Consider the following 15,196-nt stretch of genomic DNA (forward strand, 5'->3'; position numbering starts at 1 on the left):
GCAGGGATGTTCAGAAGAGTTCTCTGCATGTCTCTGTTCTCCAGAGAAGTTCAGCGAATGAACAGTGAGAAAAAGTCCTGGCATTCTTGGCACTCAAATTAAAGTGGGTAAACGTGCCTTCAACATAACGGAAGAACACATTCTTAAATCCCTCGCAACAGAGCTACAGATGAGTGCAATCATCAAGCATCCCCACTTTACCAAAGCCAGTCTTCAAAGGCTTTCCACTTTGCTTTATCACATTAACCACAAATACTTCCAGTTCCTGTCCATCCCCACTCCATTCATCCCACCTCACCCTGCTTTGGGTCGTTTTGAATGCCATCAGCAGCACTTAGAAAAACAACAAAGTCAATTACCCATATCCATTAACCTATTCCAACTGCACATTCAGCTGGTTGGGTAAGATGCATCCCTCCAAATGAGGACTGAATGGCAACTTTCCATCCCCATGGGCATGGCTTGGAGGTGCCACACAGCTTTCTTGCCACCCAAGCCCACTCCAGGGCAAAAGGAGGAGGCCAAGGGACTGCAGAGCCACACGTCTTGGTGGGACAGATGCAAGAGGGAAGATAAGACAGGTGCAATACCTGTATATGAGAAGAGTCACGTTAATCAGGGTTTTTATGAGTCTTAGAGGTCTACAGAAAGCGTGCAAGAGTCACTTAGGGGTCCAAGTGCCCACTTGGTTTAGTCAGGAGTTAACAGCAACAAGGAAGAAAGATCTACACCTTGCTGAGAAATATTTTTTAAAAACCCAAACAACTACCACTGCTGTTCACCCAAGTTTTGTGAGCCATGAGAGCAAACTTCAGCAGTGAGTGAAAGAGAAATGGTGGTAGAACTGTGCTACTATTCAAAAATATCTCAATCTCAGTGAGGATTAAGTCACGGCTTTCCAATTCTCCTCCATGCTTCTGAGCCCTATGGGATTAGCCCACCCTAAGGGCAGCCATGCACACAAATGCACTGTTATTTCTGGTTTTCTGCTCAGAGGCCAGCTCAGCCTGCTCAGAGCTCTGTACACTCCATACATCATAAACAGACGTGAGAATCCACTCCTGGTTTCACCATCACTGTTTAACCAGCATGATCTCTCCTAACGACAGAGAAAACAGACTGGTCAAAAAAGGGTGCAAAATGATCTTTCTGCACTGCCAACATTACAGATTGAAAGCTCTGGGGAATGAAAAGGTGATATTTCTGTATGCTTTCACAGCACAGAAGGAAAAGAGGTCAATAAAACAGGAAAGCATACCCCGCAGCTGCCATGGTACCAGTCCTACAACGCACATCTTTCTGGGTCACCCAATAACAGCACAATATCGATAAATGAGAGCTAAGAATAGGATGGACACCGAGTGGGGAAAGCAATGACAACAAAGGGGAAGCTGGATGGGAGGAGGCAGGGACTGATGAACATGAGAAAGTTAGGAGCCTGCAGTTAGCTCTGGCCTTGCACCGAGCAAGAGGTGACTGAACCACCGCACGTTGTGGAAAAGAAAATCCCTTGTGCATTCCCAAAACAGCCACCAGCTGCTCTGGCCCTGAGGTGACTAATAACTATTTGACACTTTGTGGCTTTACTGGAAAGTTCATTTATTTTGCTTTATTTTTCCCAGCATAAAGAGGCTCCTTCCCTTGCTGAGTTCCAGAGAAATAAAGAGGGAACTCAAATAACAATTCACTTCAAAGCTGCAAATCTCTCAGAGGTGTTCATGGGAGGAAAGTGGAGAATTTCATTCGGTCTGTACTAAAACATCCCCACTCAATCACGCTCACATCTGGCACCTCAAACACATCCTGCAGCAAAGGGCTCAAGAGCAGAGAACAAGAATATGCTCCAAAGAGAGAAACTGTAGTCTGGTCTTTAACAAAAGATAACGTGAGCTGGGTTTTGTTGTACTGGGCTCTTCTTCAGCTTCTTGTGGCACCTGGGGATGTGGTTAGTGGATATGGTAGTGATGGGTTCACGGTTGCACTAAATGATCTTAGCGGTCTTTTCCAACCTTAATGATTCCACGATCCTAATTGGCCTTTCTGGTTCGACTTATATTTCCCTAGTCTCTGGCTGAAACCCATTACACTTGCTTTCTAGGTTCACGAGAGTACTGTCAGCCTCCAGAACCTCCTGTATTTCTTCTCCAAGCCCCGTTCTTGCATCACATCACCCTGCAGCAGCCCAGAGGTGTCAGTCAGGGAACCATCCTGGGGCACTGACACCATGCCATCAAACAGCCACCGTGCAAAGTCCTTGTCCCTTCCTCCCACAGCCTTCTTGGCACTTGTTCCTACAATTCCCATTTTGCTGGAAAGGAGGAGCAGGAAAATAAACATGACCTGTGCTTCTCCAGGACATGCTTGGAGCCCAGAAGATCCTTTGTCAAATTAGCAAAAGGAACTGGCAGGAAGGAGCCTGTTCTTCCAGCTCTGCCCGTCACCTGATGACAGGAGCAATCGATTCAAAATGCAAATAAAGCGTTACGAAATTAGTCTGTTGTCCTTGAAAAAGGTTTGCCACCAGAGAGCTGCATTCTTTCCCCCCCCCCTTCCTTTTCTTAGTAAGAAGTTCTGAAAACAGAAACGTCAGCTGAATCACCCGGAGGTGCTTAGACTGCAAGTTTCTCAAAACACAATAGTGAGGGCTGAGATTGTGAGAAGCTGGAGTCAAGTAAAAGAAAAAGGATAGAATCATGACGGCCCCTTCTTCCTCCCAGTTTCTCAGCATCCTTACTTGCAATATCAGCAGAGATACAGAAACACCACAGAGGCAATTCAGGAAGCTCAGAAATGTCAACTTTTGATCCTATCGAGTTTGCATTTTCAAACATGACTCTTATCAAGTGGGACGGGGAAAAAAAATCTTAAAAAAAAAGCAAAAACAAAACAACAATAAAGAAGGAAACCACCCACAAAGCACAAACACCACAACTCATGGTTTCAAAGTGAGCGTTTCATGTAAACCCAATTCCCTGTTTTGTGAAGTTGCTGCTGAGAAAAGCTCCAACCCCAAAGTAACTCAATTATCACATTTTCAGGCCTGAAGTTCTCAGGACTTCTAAAATTTGGGGGAATTTACATTCTTCCCCTCCTCCCCCAACTTCCTACCCTGCTACAGCAAATCAATCCTGCCTTCAGTGCTGATGGTATTGAATAGGCAGGGAAGGAGAACCTATCCTGATTTTTTATGGCTTTGTCCTCAGTCACAAAGACCAGATGGGCAATTTCAAGCAGAGTGATTTTTATGTCTGAATGGGAAACACACAGAACAAGTGAGCACAAAAGCCAACCTTCTGCATTGCAGTTCCCTCCTACGGCAATCCTCAGAGCTGAGCACAAAAAGCATCCCTGCCCCTCCAGATCCCTCGGAGAGGGAAACATTTGTAACACCGCAGTGCCTTGTAAGAAGACATGGCATAGTTAAATATAGCAAGCTCATAAACCAGCCTCTTCCTTCACAGAGGATACAGGATGGGTGAATGGCAAAAAGCTGAGCTCAGCTAATAGATATGCAGCCAATCCTTTTTCTCTTGTGCAGGGTCTCACGTGCACACATACTTGGTGTGCAAGTAAGATGGTGCAAGATTATTTGCATTCAGTCATTACCTCTTGTTGGATGGCTATAACAGGAAATAAACATTTCTACAAGCATATTTCACTCCACTCTCCAGTATTTCTGCCCGTCCCTTTGCTCTGACTTAAACAATTATTTCTACACTTACACGATCCTGATACTAACAGACTCACCTATACTGATTTAACCATTGTAAAGAGATTACCTTCAGCTAATCCTCATTGTCCTATAGAAACAAATTAGAGCAGCATTTGAAACAGATACAAGACGACTCAACCTGTCTGAAGCCTCTGTTGCCTGAATGAGTATCTTCTCATTGCTTCCCTTTTCAAAGCTCAAACAGGACATCCAGATCTATATAACCCTTCACAATTCATGCCCATAACACAACACAAGTTAATTAACAATCAGTTTATACTAAGAAAGTGTTAAGTGATTTCTGACTATACCTAAAGAACATAGGCAGGCGTAATACGCTGTGCTCACTTGAAAATAAATAAATAAATAAATAATAAAAATATATCAGATTTCAGACTGAAAGACTTGTGTTATTCCATGGGCTAAGACTAGGTCTATGATAGCTCTTAGACCTTTTGATTCTATGATTCTGGAAGTAAACAGTCTCCCTCTATGGCACCACCCACCAAATCCACTTTCCAGTGTGAGAAAATGAAAGGGTTAATTTCTCTGTCTCTGGTTAACCTTTCCAGGCTATTTAGTTTCCTTTCCGACTCCATCCCATCAGAGGCATGTGAGGTGAAGGATAGAATTACAGACTGGGCATGTTTCCTGTACTTAGTGGGTGGATAGAGCACAACTTCCGCACTAATAATGTCAAGGTAATTAGGACATCCTGCAAAACCTGTAACAGGGAAGAAATAACCATTGTTTATTGTCAGTTCTGCTGCTGAGGTGGTGGGTTCCTCTTGTAACTACTCTTGCCTTTCTTTTTGAACCCATCTCTAACTTATTGGAGATACAGTTGGGCCAAGTCCAGGAGCCCTGGGAGTCTCACTACAGCCCTGCACTAAAATCTAGTCTGTATTGAGCAATCACCAGAGAAGAACAAACCACACCTGTAGATCTGAGTATGTGTGATATTAAACAGCAATTCAAACTGAGATAAAAACGGGCAAGTTTAGCTCATCTGATTATGTACTTGTGCATTCTTTAATTAAAGGCCCTGCTGTGAAAGGGACCCACAAAGGTCACCACTGTCCAACTCCTGGCTTCACAGAGAACCATCCCCCCCCCCCAAAAAAAAAATCAAACTTCACATCTGAGAGCATTGCCTAAACTTCTTGAACTGCGGCAGCTTGGGACCATGACCACTGCCCAACCTGACCCACCCCTAACATATTTCTGCACCATTCCTTTGGATCTATTGCTGGTCACCAGGGAGAAGTGCAAAGACCTTTGCATCACACAGTACAAAGATATGAAGTTAGATTATTTTACTAATTTTATCCCCCCAAAAGGATTGCAGGTACCAAGGTCAAGCCTTGCCCTCCATCTAGGTACCTCATTCCCAAAGCTTTAGAATACAACCTGGCTTTACACCAAAGGCTATGCTCACCAAAACTCGGGCATTTTAGTGTTTGCACCACAACCTCCACTCAACCACCCAGCTGCAACTGAAGTGGGAAACACCTCTCCTAAGCAGGCAAACTCAGGTGCAACTGACCCACCGTTCCTCCCAGCCCAGTCTTAAGGGCCTGATGCCATCACTGACACCTGCATCCATTCTTCATACAAACACCTGAGCCACCAGGTTGCAGTATCATATCTCTGGATCAGTGGTTTGTCAGGGTGACACAGTCTCAACAAGATGGTTCAGTAGTATGTCTCTCACACTGCCTTCTTCCACAAAAGAGACCCCTGTCTTGTGGCTGTGACAACTCTTGGGCTGCTGAGGATGGGCTCTTGAAATTCCCAAAAAGGGCTCTCCACTCTCTGCATCCCAGAGAAAAGCCCCCGAGGACAGCAGCACCAACCAACCTCCGAAGCCAGCAGCCCCTTGAGGGCAACACGGCAACACAGCAGGATAAGATTTAAATTATTCTGCTCGGTGTTTCCTACTGCCTCCCCTAAAAAGTTTCTGTCTTTGACAGGCTTAAGTGAATGTTATTTAGGGCCAGGAGCTCTTTTTCTGCTCTTTGGGAAGTCAAACTTTGAATGAAAGTAACAAGATTTTCTTGTGGGACCGGGAATGTAGTTGGAAGAAAAGCAGAGAAGCTTTGGATACCTGAAGCTTTTTAGCTCTTTTTCAGATCTCCATTTCACAAGATTTTTAGCAGCACACACCTGACCCTGCAGGTTTCTCATGAACTGTTTCTCATCTCACTAAAAATATACCCAAGATGACAGGATTGCATGGGTGCGATTTTGGGAACCCGCCCCAGCCCAGGTGTCCACATTTGCAAGAGGGGACAAATGGGAAATGAGACAACTGTGAGACCTTGTGCAAGTCTCTGCCTCTCAGAAAAGATCCTCACTTGGCTGTTCTGGCTGCAGTCGTCACAGCCTGTGCATACAGGCAGATGCCAGCACAACCCGTCCCTTATCACAGGAAGCAGCTACGTGGTCAGATGCAGACAGTCATATGGCAGCTCAGCCGTGCTGGAGAGCTGCTGGGTTCCTGAAGCCATTTAGACGCATTAGCAAGGACCATCTCAGCAGCATTTAAGCCTTGGCAAGGAAAGTGACTGGCAGGCATATCCTTGACTGGGGCCATGGTTACTAATTCATGTCCATGCTGCCCAGCCAAAAGGGCCGTATGTCCATTACAGAATACAGATAATGATCTGTTAAATCATTGCTCTTTCCTTTTGTAAGATTTCCTGTCTGCTGGGTGCTGATGTTTGTAAGCGCTGCAAGGAAAGCAACATTGATTTTTCCTCAGGTGGAGGATTTCAGGATGCCACGTGCCTCTTGTTTACTCCTCCAAACACTTCTCTGAGAGCCGTGGCTTTGCACACATTGTAAGCACAGCCTGCATCAATATCCGGAGGGGAACTGTGATTCTTAATTAATGACAGAGTCCTTCTAAAGGTGTCTCAATTAAACTTGTACATCAGGGCATCCGTGTGCTGGGAAATTTCCCATTCCTCTCACATGGAACAAGCTGTTGCCATCTGCAGAAGATACTGACAATAATGCTGAGTCTAAATTGATAAACACACCGCTGCTGGGCTTGTGGAGAGAGCTACCTGTTATACATGCCTTTCCCAAAGGGGCCTGTGTATGATGAGGTCCTGCACTTGCTTTTCAGAGCTGCTAGGTTTTCTAACTGCACTTGTGATCATCATCGAAATCAGAGTGTGCATTTCAGATGGGAGGAAGAAGAGGGGAAAGTGGATCTTAAGTTCTGAAATAATTAAAGATGGCTCTGAAAGAGTTTAAAAAAAGACGAGATGGTGAAAATAAGTAACAGCAAAAGTCAACACAGAATTGCTAGCTATCAGAAGATAATGGTGGTTTGTAGCAGTGCTTTTCACCCTGTAACATGACATTGGCGTCGAAAGTCTGGTCTACACTTAGAATTTGCTAGCATAATTATACTGCTAAAAACACCAGTGTAGCTCTGTTTGGACACACTTATTTCAAAATAAGAACATTCATATGGGGTGGAAATACTGGTGTAACATAAGGTATAATTACAGTGGTAAACGTCCCTGTGCAGACAAACCCTAAGGAGAAAAAGTTTGTCTGCTCCATTGTGTGCACTGATTTTAGAAGCCACCTCTGACCCACAGTCTAAAGAAGGAGCACACCCACCTCAAGGACAGGTCCCACTGCCTGCATGCTTCTCTATTTGCCAGTTTTGAAACAAAAAGCTGAATCTTACAGGAAAACTCACCTTTCCACAAAAGTCTGGAAGGAGGAGGTTTATGGCCAAAGTGACTAAGTGACAGCAATGCCTTTGGTCTAGCTCACTGCTTCCTCTTTACAGCTGTAACGTGGGAACAAAGCTGTGGGATAACTGGGGGTGGGAGAGACGCAGGCATGGTTGGTCCAGGCAGTGTCTTTCCCTCAAAGAGAGAGAATTCTGAGCACAATGCAGCCTGTGCTCCCAGCCTCTGGAGGAGTGAGGGCCGGAAGAGGTTAATGATTGACCCTAACCCACTGCCTGAGAGTGGGCTGGATTGGGGCTGAGGCAGCAGAAATTCGTGCTGACGGGACCAAAGGGGTCACCTACTGATGGACTTCAGCTCTATGCACGCTCTGAAGAATGTCCCTGCTGACAATGTTGCTCAGGCCACTGAAAAGGTAAGTACCTCATTGGGCTGCTCTGCTGCAGGACTTTTCAGCCAGTTTTCCCTTGAAAATGAATGATTTCAGCCACGGAACTTAGGCACTGTAATCCCAAAGGCCATCTGTGAGCAGCCCATGGATCTTCCTGCCAGTGCCTTGCTCAGCCCAGCCCGCAGTGACACAACACGTGGGTTTCAACCACTTCCTTTGCAACACTGCCTCATGGATCTTCCCACCAGGAATGCCATTTCCCTTTGCTAAGCTCTTTGTGTTATTTCAGTCATATCCAAGGAGCTATTCTGCTGCGTGACTCAGCCCTTCAAGACATGCGGCTCCTAAGAGAGGCAGGTGTAGGCTTTTAGTCCCAAGCGTATTGCACCAAAACCAGTAGAAAGTATTAAGAGAAAGGACAGAAATGCTCTCTCTGGACCCAGAGACTTTTTACTACTTATTTGTGCCAAAGGACTCTGGAAACAAAGGAGAGAGGTCGCAGCCTGGTTAGAGACAGAATTGGTTCTGCTCAGTGATCTCTCCACTGAGACCTTCAATTGCTCCCTCAGCTAACTTCTGAACAGAGAAAAGTTACTCTGAGTTCTTCAAATTTTTGGGTAATTTGTTCTCAGAGCTGTGTCTGCCCCCAAGAACTCGGAGGTGTCGGGGAGGCATAGGAAAGAGCCTCTGGCAGAGGGAGTTTTCTGCCTGTGCTCTGGCAAATAGAGCGTGGCGGGACATGGTGAGTGGGAGAGGCCTACAAATAATACTGCGAACATAGTTTTGTGAATTTATCAGTGGAAACCCCTCAGGAGAGAAGTGAGTCACCAGAGGGTTTCACAGCAGGCTGCAGACATCACTCAGCTGTCAGAGAGGAAGCAAATTCCCTTCATTTTACAGCGCTAAGCAAGCGGCACATTTGCACATACGTTATGTCAGGAAAGAGCACCTAGAAGGGATGACTGATGCAAGCAAGGCAAAGCTCTGCAAGGACACTTTTTTAGAGGCCCTCTTACATTTTGCAGGGCTTCTTGACTTCCAGAATGCCTCATCTTGCCTCATTTGTTGCCTGCAGAAGGAGCCCAGCTGGAGCACTCAGACTGGGCTGGGCTTCAGCCCCTGGCTGACACCTGTGCTTGTGCTCAGCTGCCATTGGCTTTCATCAGACCAAAGTCACACAGAATATGCACATATTTTTAACATAATCCCTCAGGATAGAAGGGGAAAAGTCTTCTCTACACAGTTATGGCAGCTTTGCATAGCTCCAGGTGGTGAGAAAAATCTAAATGTGCCTTTACAAAAGCAATTGCAGGAGAAAAGTGTCCCATCACTGATGTCAGGCCATGATCAGCACAGCACTCAGACCTTGCTTATTAAGGTACTGTGGGTGCCAGGAACATCCAGTAGTTCCCCTGGCTCTTCAAAGGAAGTGGCAATCTCACTGAAGACATTGGACACTGTTATTGAAACTTCTTGCATAGAAGAGACAAGAAGTAGAGCCATTCCCCACCAGGTGACCCTGTAAGAGGCACCCTGTACAGACATACTTACAGACTCAACAGATAACTTTGCACGCCCACAAACACTACAGGAGCTCTGTCCGAGTCCCTTGTCCCAGCTGTTCGCAGCTTGCAAGATGCAGAAAGAGCAGCGACTCCTCTTTCTTCAGCTCTGCATGAGAGACTCACAAAGTCACGTCTGTGCAGAAAAGCTGTTCCCGTTACACCCTAAATCAACACCTCGACACGATCCTGAGCTGGTCCCCCCCTGCAAGGACAGCAGCACGACCCAGCGCCACCTAGCCACCTGCCGCCGAAACGCGCCGCACCTCCTGGAGCACGAAGTGCCGTGCAGGCAGGAGTTGCCCCCTAAAAGCTCGCGGACATCACCAAAACCAACGAGTAAAGCTGTGCTGCCAGCTCTGCCCCCGACGTGGTACAGCAGCTTGGTTTGGTGTTTGTTAAAGGCTTCCTGACCCACCCTGGCCCCTTCATGTCAGCTCTGCTCACAGACGGACTTTTGTACATCTTTGTTACCAAAAGAAAAGAGGTAATGAGGGGCTGTCACAGTTTCAGCTAACTTTCATTTCAGGCTTTGTAATTCCTCTGAATCAGAAGCAAGAAGTGAAACCGTAGGATGGGGGTGCAGTGTAAATCCCCAGATAGATCCAATCTGATGAGAACCAGTCTCCCATCAGCTCTGCAGTGCGACATGAGCTACACCACAGCTGGACCTTAGCAAGAAAGTCACAGAATCACAGAATCATAGGGGTTGGAAGGGTTCTCTAGAGATCACTGAGTCCAGCTCCCTGCTAGAGCAGGTTCTCTACAGCAGGTAGGAGAGGAGACTTCGTAAACAAGTCTGAGCAGGAAACTTGGTCGGCACCTGAAGATAGGATGGCTATGACATGCACGGAAGGCGAATCAATGCTAACACACACTAGCAGCTTTCATTAAAGGATTTAATGGTCAGTTTAAACCAATCTGAGTCTGCTTCCTTCCTGCCATATATTGCCATCAGCTCTCTTGTATGGGTACCAGTCATCATAGGGTTTGGTGCTGTGCCAGACCTGCTTGCTGATCCAGTTGAAAAACAGCCCTGAAAGTAAAATGTCCTCAGGCAGGCAGGAGGCGAATCCTTTCCAGCCCAAGTGCCAGCACTGGGAAGGGAGGTGGCAGGAAGATGCAGCCTGGTGTTTGGACTGCTTCTTTTGGAACAGATCTAAAATACGAATCCACACTCCTGGCAGAGGAGAAATCATTTAGTTCTTAACAGGTGGCTAGTGGTACATACACAAGTGTCCCCACTGAGTACACTTACCTCAGAGATGAACTTTCATGAGAAACATTAGAGATTACATACAGGAAACAAACTGAACTGCAGTAGCAACATAATATTACCACCTGTAAAGTCACAGGTCTAGGTGCTGAAAGTTCACTCTGTCAAACCAAAAAATAAATGCAGGTAAAATAAGTGTTTGCTTCATCATCTGCAATCCAGCCTGTTCTGTGTGTACTAAGGCTTCCCAGCTTTGATAAGGAACACATCCAAGGTAGAGCAGTTTACTTTAAAAAGTGGCTGAGACAAAAAGTCTTTGGGGATTGTATATATATATAAATAAGTGTGTGTGAGTGTGTGGGGGGGAGGTGTACAAGAAGAACATCATACACTACACAACTCCTTCTCACCTCACATGAGTAAAGGCTGCCAAATTTTAGTGGAAGAGGCTCAGTGATATCAGATTTATCCTTTTCATTATAGTGAAAATCAGTGTGGGCAGTTCTGTAGATCTGAGCTGATGTGAAGCACCAGAAATTGGTTTCTGAGTTTACTGATCTGGAAAGACCAAATTTTAGACAATGTGGGAGTCTAAATGATGCCAGTTAATCACGGATGTTCTGCAATTCTGAAAAGAAATGACCCAGCTTAGTTCACTGGTCACCAGAAATCAGATGCAAAACATTGTACCCTAAAGCTGCAAGTCAAACCAATACATGGTTTATTGTTTTGCTTCCCAAATGAACGTCATCCTCTTTAGAAGGGAAAGCTGCAAGGGAAACAAAACAGCTACTTCTTTCTGCTTTTTGAAACCATACTTTCAGCACTCACTTCAGAGTCCTGAGCCCTGATGCTCTCTACCCATAGGGCTGAACATAGGGCCTTCCTTTCAGCAAATGATTCAGCTCTGTCCGGATGGTCTCACCTAGCAGAGACATAGCTTAGACGTGAGCCACTCAGGCATTTCCTTTCAGACTGTCAGTACAGATGCCAGTCAGTGCAAGGGGCGCAGACAGTTTCTTGCAGTGTGGAAATGCTGCTCCCAAGGAGCTCCGTGGGGGCTGTTTGCACGTTTCACATATCAGTAGGCACAGCCAAGCCATGAGAGAGTGACTCGGCACGGCCGGCTGTGTTTGTCCCCAGGGCCACAGTTTCTTAACTGTGGGATGTGGATGAAACTGCTTTCGCCAGCCCTCTCTCCAGGGAGACAAGGTAACAGTTCAACTCGTACCCGTGAACACCCAGGCGATTTTGAGAGACGTGGTTTAATGGCAAGGTGGTGGGGGGTTGGTGGTTGGACTAGATGACCTTGGAGGCCTTTTCCTCTTAATCGTTCCATGATTCTACAACTTGCTGGGCTGGCAGAAAGCAAAATGAGACACTCCCAATTCAAGTTATAACCAATTGCACATTTAAGAATTTGGCCTTTTGATTTGTAAATGTTTCTTTTTTTTTTTTTTTTTCTTTTTTTTTCTTTTTTTTTTTTTTTAATTTGAAAATAATTTTAGGGCAATCTGGAACCTGTGCTTCCCCATACACTGGAAAATCAGAAACACAGAGTGTCAGCTCCAGCCTAACTCCACAGGAGAATTTGGTGAGGAAACCACTGACAGGACACAGCATTTCCAGCATGTCAGAAGTCTGAGCAATTGTGGATCACCTCCATGTTATAAGCAGAGGTAACATTGGTGGAATTGCTTCTGTGAGTGATCTAAATCCATGCCATTGGAGGAGAAAGGCTCTAGCCTTGATTCTGACATTAAGGTTTGTTTCCATCAGGTCCACAACTCCAAGTGAGCCAGGAGATCTCTCCTAACCACCCATTTAGTTACTAGCCCCTAGCACACCACTTGAGGTAGTGACACAGCAAACTAGCGAGGGATTCAGTGTCACACCATGAATCAGGTAGAGGTTCATTCAGGGGGGCGCTTATTTACAATTACGTCAGAGCAATTCTGTTAGGGCCAATTATTTGAAAGTTACTAAGCAGACAGGCAAGCAAACACAGAGAAAGGTGGACATTTGGGTAGATCCTCTCTATTTAGCAAGAAGGATACAGAAGTATTGGCCTGGCAGCAGCCTTTTCAATATAATAACATCACAGGGACAGGAAATGCATGCTGTTTTCCAGCATTGAATTTCTAATTCTGGCATCTTGCTTCCTTCAAACAGTTTTTGTCTTGTGTGTAGCTGCACTAAAGCATTATTATCTTTTGAAAGCCTGGCTTGCAGCTTTTTGTGCTCCAGCCGAACATGAGCAGCTTTTTGGCTTTGTAAGGAGCAGTATATTACTGCTCTGTCATCAGGGAAAATTGAGAAATTTCTTTAGCGACAGAGGAGTTTCAGAGGGAGAGAGGGAGGAAATACAGCTCTGCAGCTTGCTGTGGGCTCTGCTGGTTTCGTCAGTAACTGTACAGCTCTTATATAATATCTTTGGGTAATAGCCAGCTCAGCCTCACAGAAATGATGTGGTCAATTTTTTCTTTTTTGAAAACAGAAGAGGATTTGAATATAGCTGATAACTTCGGGCAACTGGAAGAAAGACAAAGACAGTGCAGTTAAAGTTGCAGCTGGCATGCATGGCCTCTAAAGGGAATCTCTGAGAAAGTGACTTTGTCATTGTCTTCCTTGGCTACAAATGGCACAAGTATGACCAAAGCTATGATGGCTAAGAATCTGAAAACATACTCAGCACACTCCGTACAGTTTGGGGAATCCCAGCCATACTCAGCACAGGGGCACAGTTTGCACAGTGGAATGGAAATAAGTATTGCGTTGTACAAAACAGCAGCAGAATTGCAGGAAGCTTTACAGTATTACAGCCCTCTCAGTTAAAAACACAACCGAAGGAACCCACACCCCTGATCAGTGTAGTCACACTGATCCCCTCCTCACATTTCCCCCACTTAGAACACTACACCAGGTGAATATCGGTCAGGCGAGCACCTTGTGGGAGTGCCTGTGACTTGACATGCCAAAGTATTTGGAAATTACTGCATAGCAAGAAACCCCATCTCAGTGAATGCCAGAGCCAAAAATACCCCAGCATTGCATCATACCTGCAGTATTATTTATGGCTTGCATATTTACCTAGAGGGAAAAAGGAGGCTCTTCTATTGTGAATTATTATTATTATTATTATTTACTATTTATTTTTTTTTTAACTTCAAAATGTCCACTGTTCCAGTGCTGAAAGCTCACTTGAGCTGCCCCTGTTGATGTTCTTCCCTGTTAAAACTGCTTTGGTGGGGTAACTGTCACTGTATTTGAAGATGGCAATTCCTTTCACTGATCTGTTTAGGCAAACCAAGCATATGGCACTGTAATTTTGGGCTTATTGAGCAGATGACTGATTTGAATAGCCTGAAATCTGTCTCCAATAACCACAGTATCAGTATCAAATTATACTATTCCAGGATATACTGCATATAGATGCTTTCTTGGTCCCTTCAACTGCACCTTTGGCAAAACCCAATGCATGTTTGGAGCTGTCATGCTGACATGTGAGTAGGGTGCAGTGTCATCAGGGACTTTTCAATACCCAGACATATCAGCTGGCACCAGGAAGGAGAAAGGAAGTGGTGAAAAGTCATTCCTTCTGGTGGCATCGAACCTTGAGATTGCATCATGTGAACAAGAACAGCCTCACAAAACCCTTTGTGCCTGCCTGGGGATTTTGATTTCCATTTCTCATTTATGAGCTGCAGCTGAATTTAGTTTCAAGCTATGACATTCCTCTCTCTTATTTGTTCCCATCTATATTCTTGGTTCGTCCCAAATTAGCCTATGGCCCAACCTAGACCATAACAGTCAAGGACTCAGTTACGACCTGTGCTGCAATCAGATCTGGGAACAAATGATTTCCGTTTGGTGGTGCTGATGGCAACTGTGCCCCTGAAAACCTGAATCCAGGGAAATCCAGATGGTCCAATCACCCCACGGGGTGGGGGAAAGGAGCTGTGCTGGCAGAGCTGTTTCCACGCTGTTGTGTTGGACTATTGCGAGTGCAAATTTCTTTCTTTGTCCTTTAACCCAGCTCACATACACGTTTTTGGTGGGTGGCATGTTTGGCTATCACTCTTATTGTTCCTCTGACTGACAGTTGGCAGAGGTTGGTGGGTGATTTTCATCACAAAAAGGCTTTTGTTTGGTACTCCTTTCCAACTAGCAGATGAGAAGCAAAGACACACAGCAATATCCAATGAACATAGTACAGTTCTTTCCAGGGAATTTTTTTTTAAATCTTTCTCTGTAACAATAATAGCATTTTCGCCAAAGTGTACACATTTCTGGAGAATGAATTTATATCTATATCTATATCTATCTATATATAAAATTGGTGTTACTCCTCCAGAATAAACGTAGATCTTTTTTTTTTCCTTTTTTTCCCCTATCTGCTGGGAAGATTGTTCAGTTTGAATAGCTTTCCAATAGAATTTCAGAAAGAAGATGAACAGACTGAACTCAAGTCTCAGCTTCAGATTCCCCTAACAAGTCTAAGCAAATTCAGCTCAGGTATCAATCTTATGAATCTAAACAAAACCAACTTCCCCATAGTGCTATGAAATATGTGACTACTGCTTGCATTATATAAAAGAT

General features: G+C 45.0%; 1 long non-coding RNA gene across 4 annotated transcripts in view; it reads right to left on the reverse strand.

The window, feature by feature from the left end:
- LOC128077805 (uncharacterized) overlaps positions 1-7,661 on the reverse strand; it is a 28,182-nt gene extending 20,521 nt beyond the window's left edge. For all 4 annotated transcript variants that reach the window (XR_008205195.1, XR_008205196.1, XR_008205193.1 and 1 more), the window contains exon 1: positions 7,434-7,661. This is a non-coding gene — a long non-coding RNA (uncharacterized LOC128077805). The remainder of the gene's footprint in view (positions 1-7,433) is intronic.
- Positions 7,662-15,196: the final 7,535 nt, after the last annotated feature.

This window comes from Tympanuchus pallidicinctus, unplaced genomic scaffold (assembly GCF_026119805.1).
Source record: "Tympanuchus pallidicinctus isolate F22 unplaced genomic scaffold, pur_lepc_1.0 scaffold16, whole genome shotgun sequence".
Classification (NCBI taxonomy): Eukaryota; Metazoa; Chordata; class Aves; order Galliformes; family Phasianidae; genus Tympanuchus; species Tympanuchus pallidicinctus.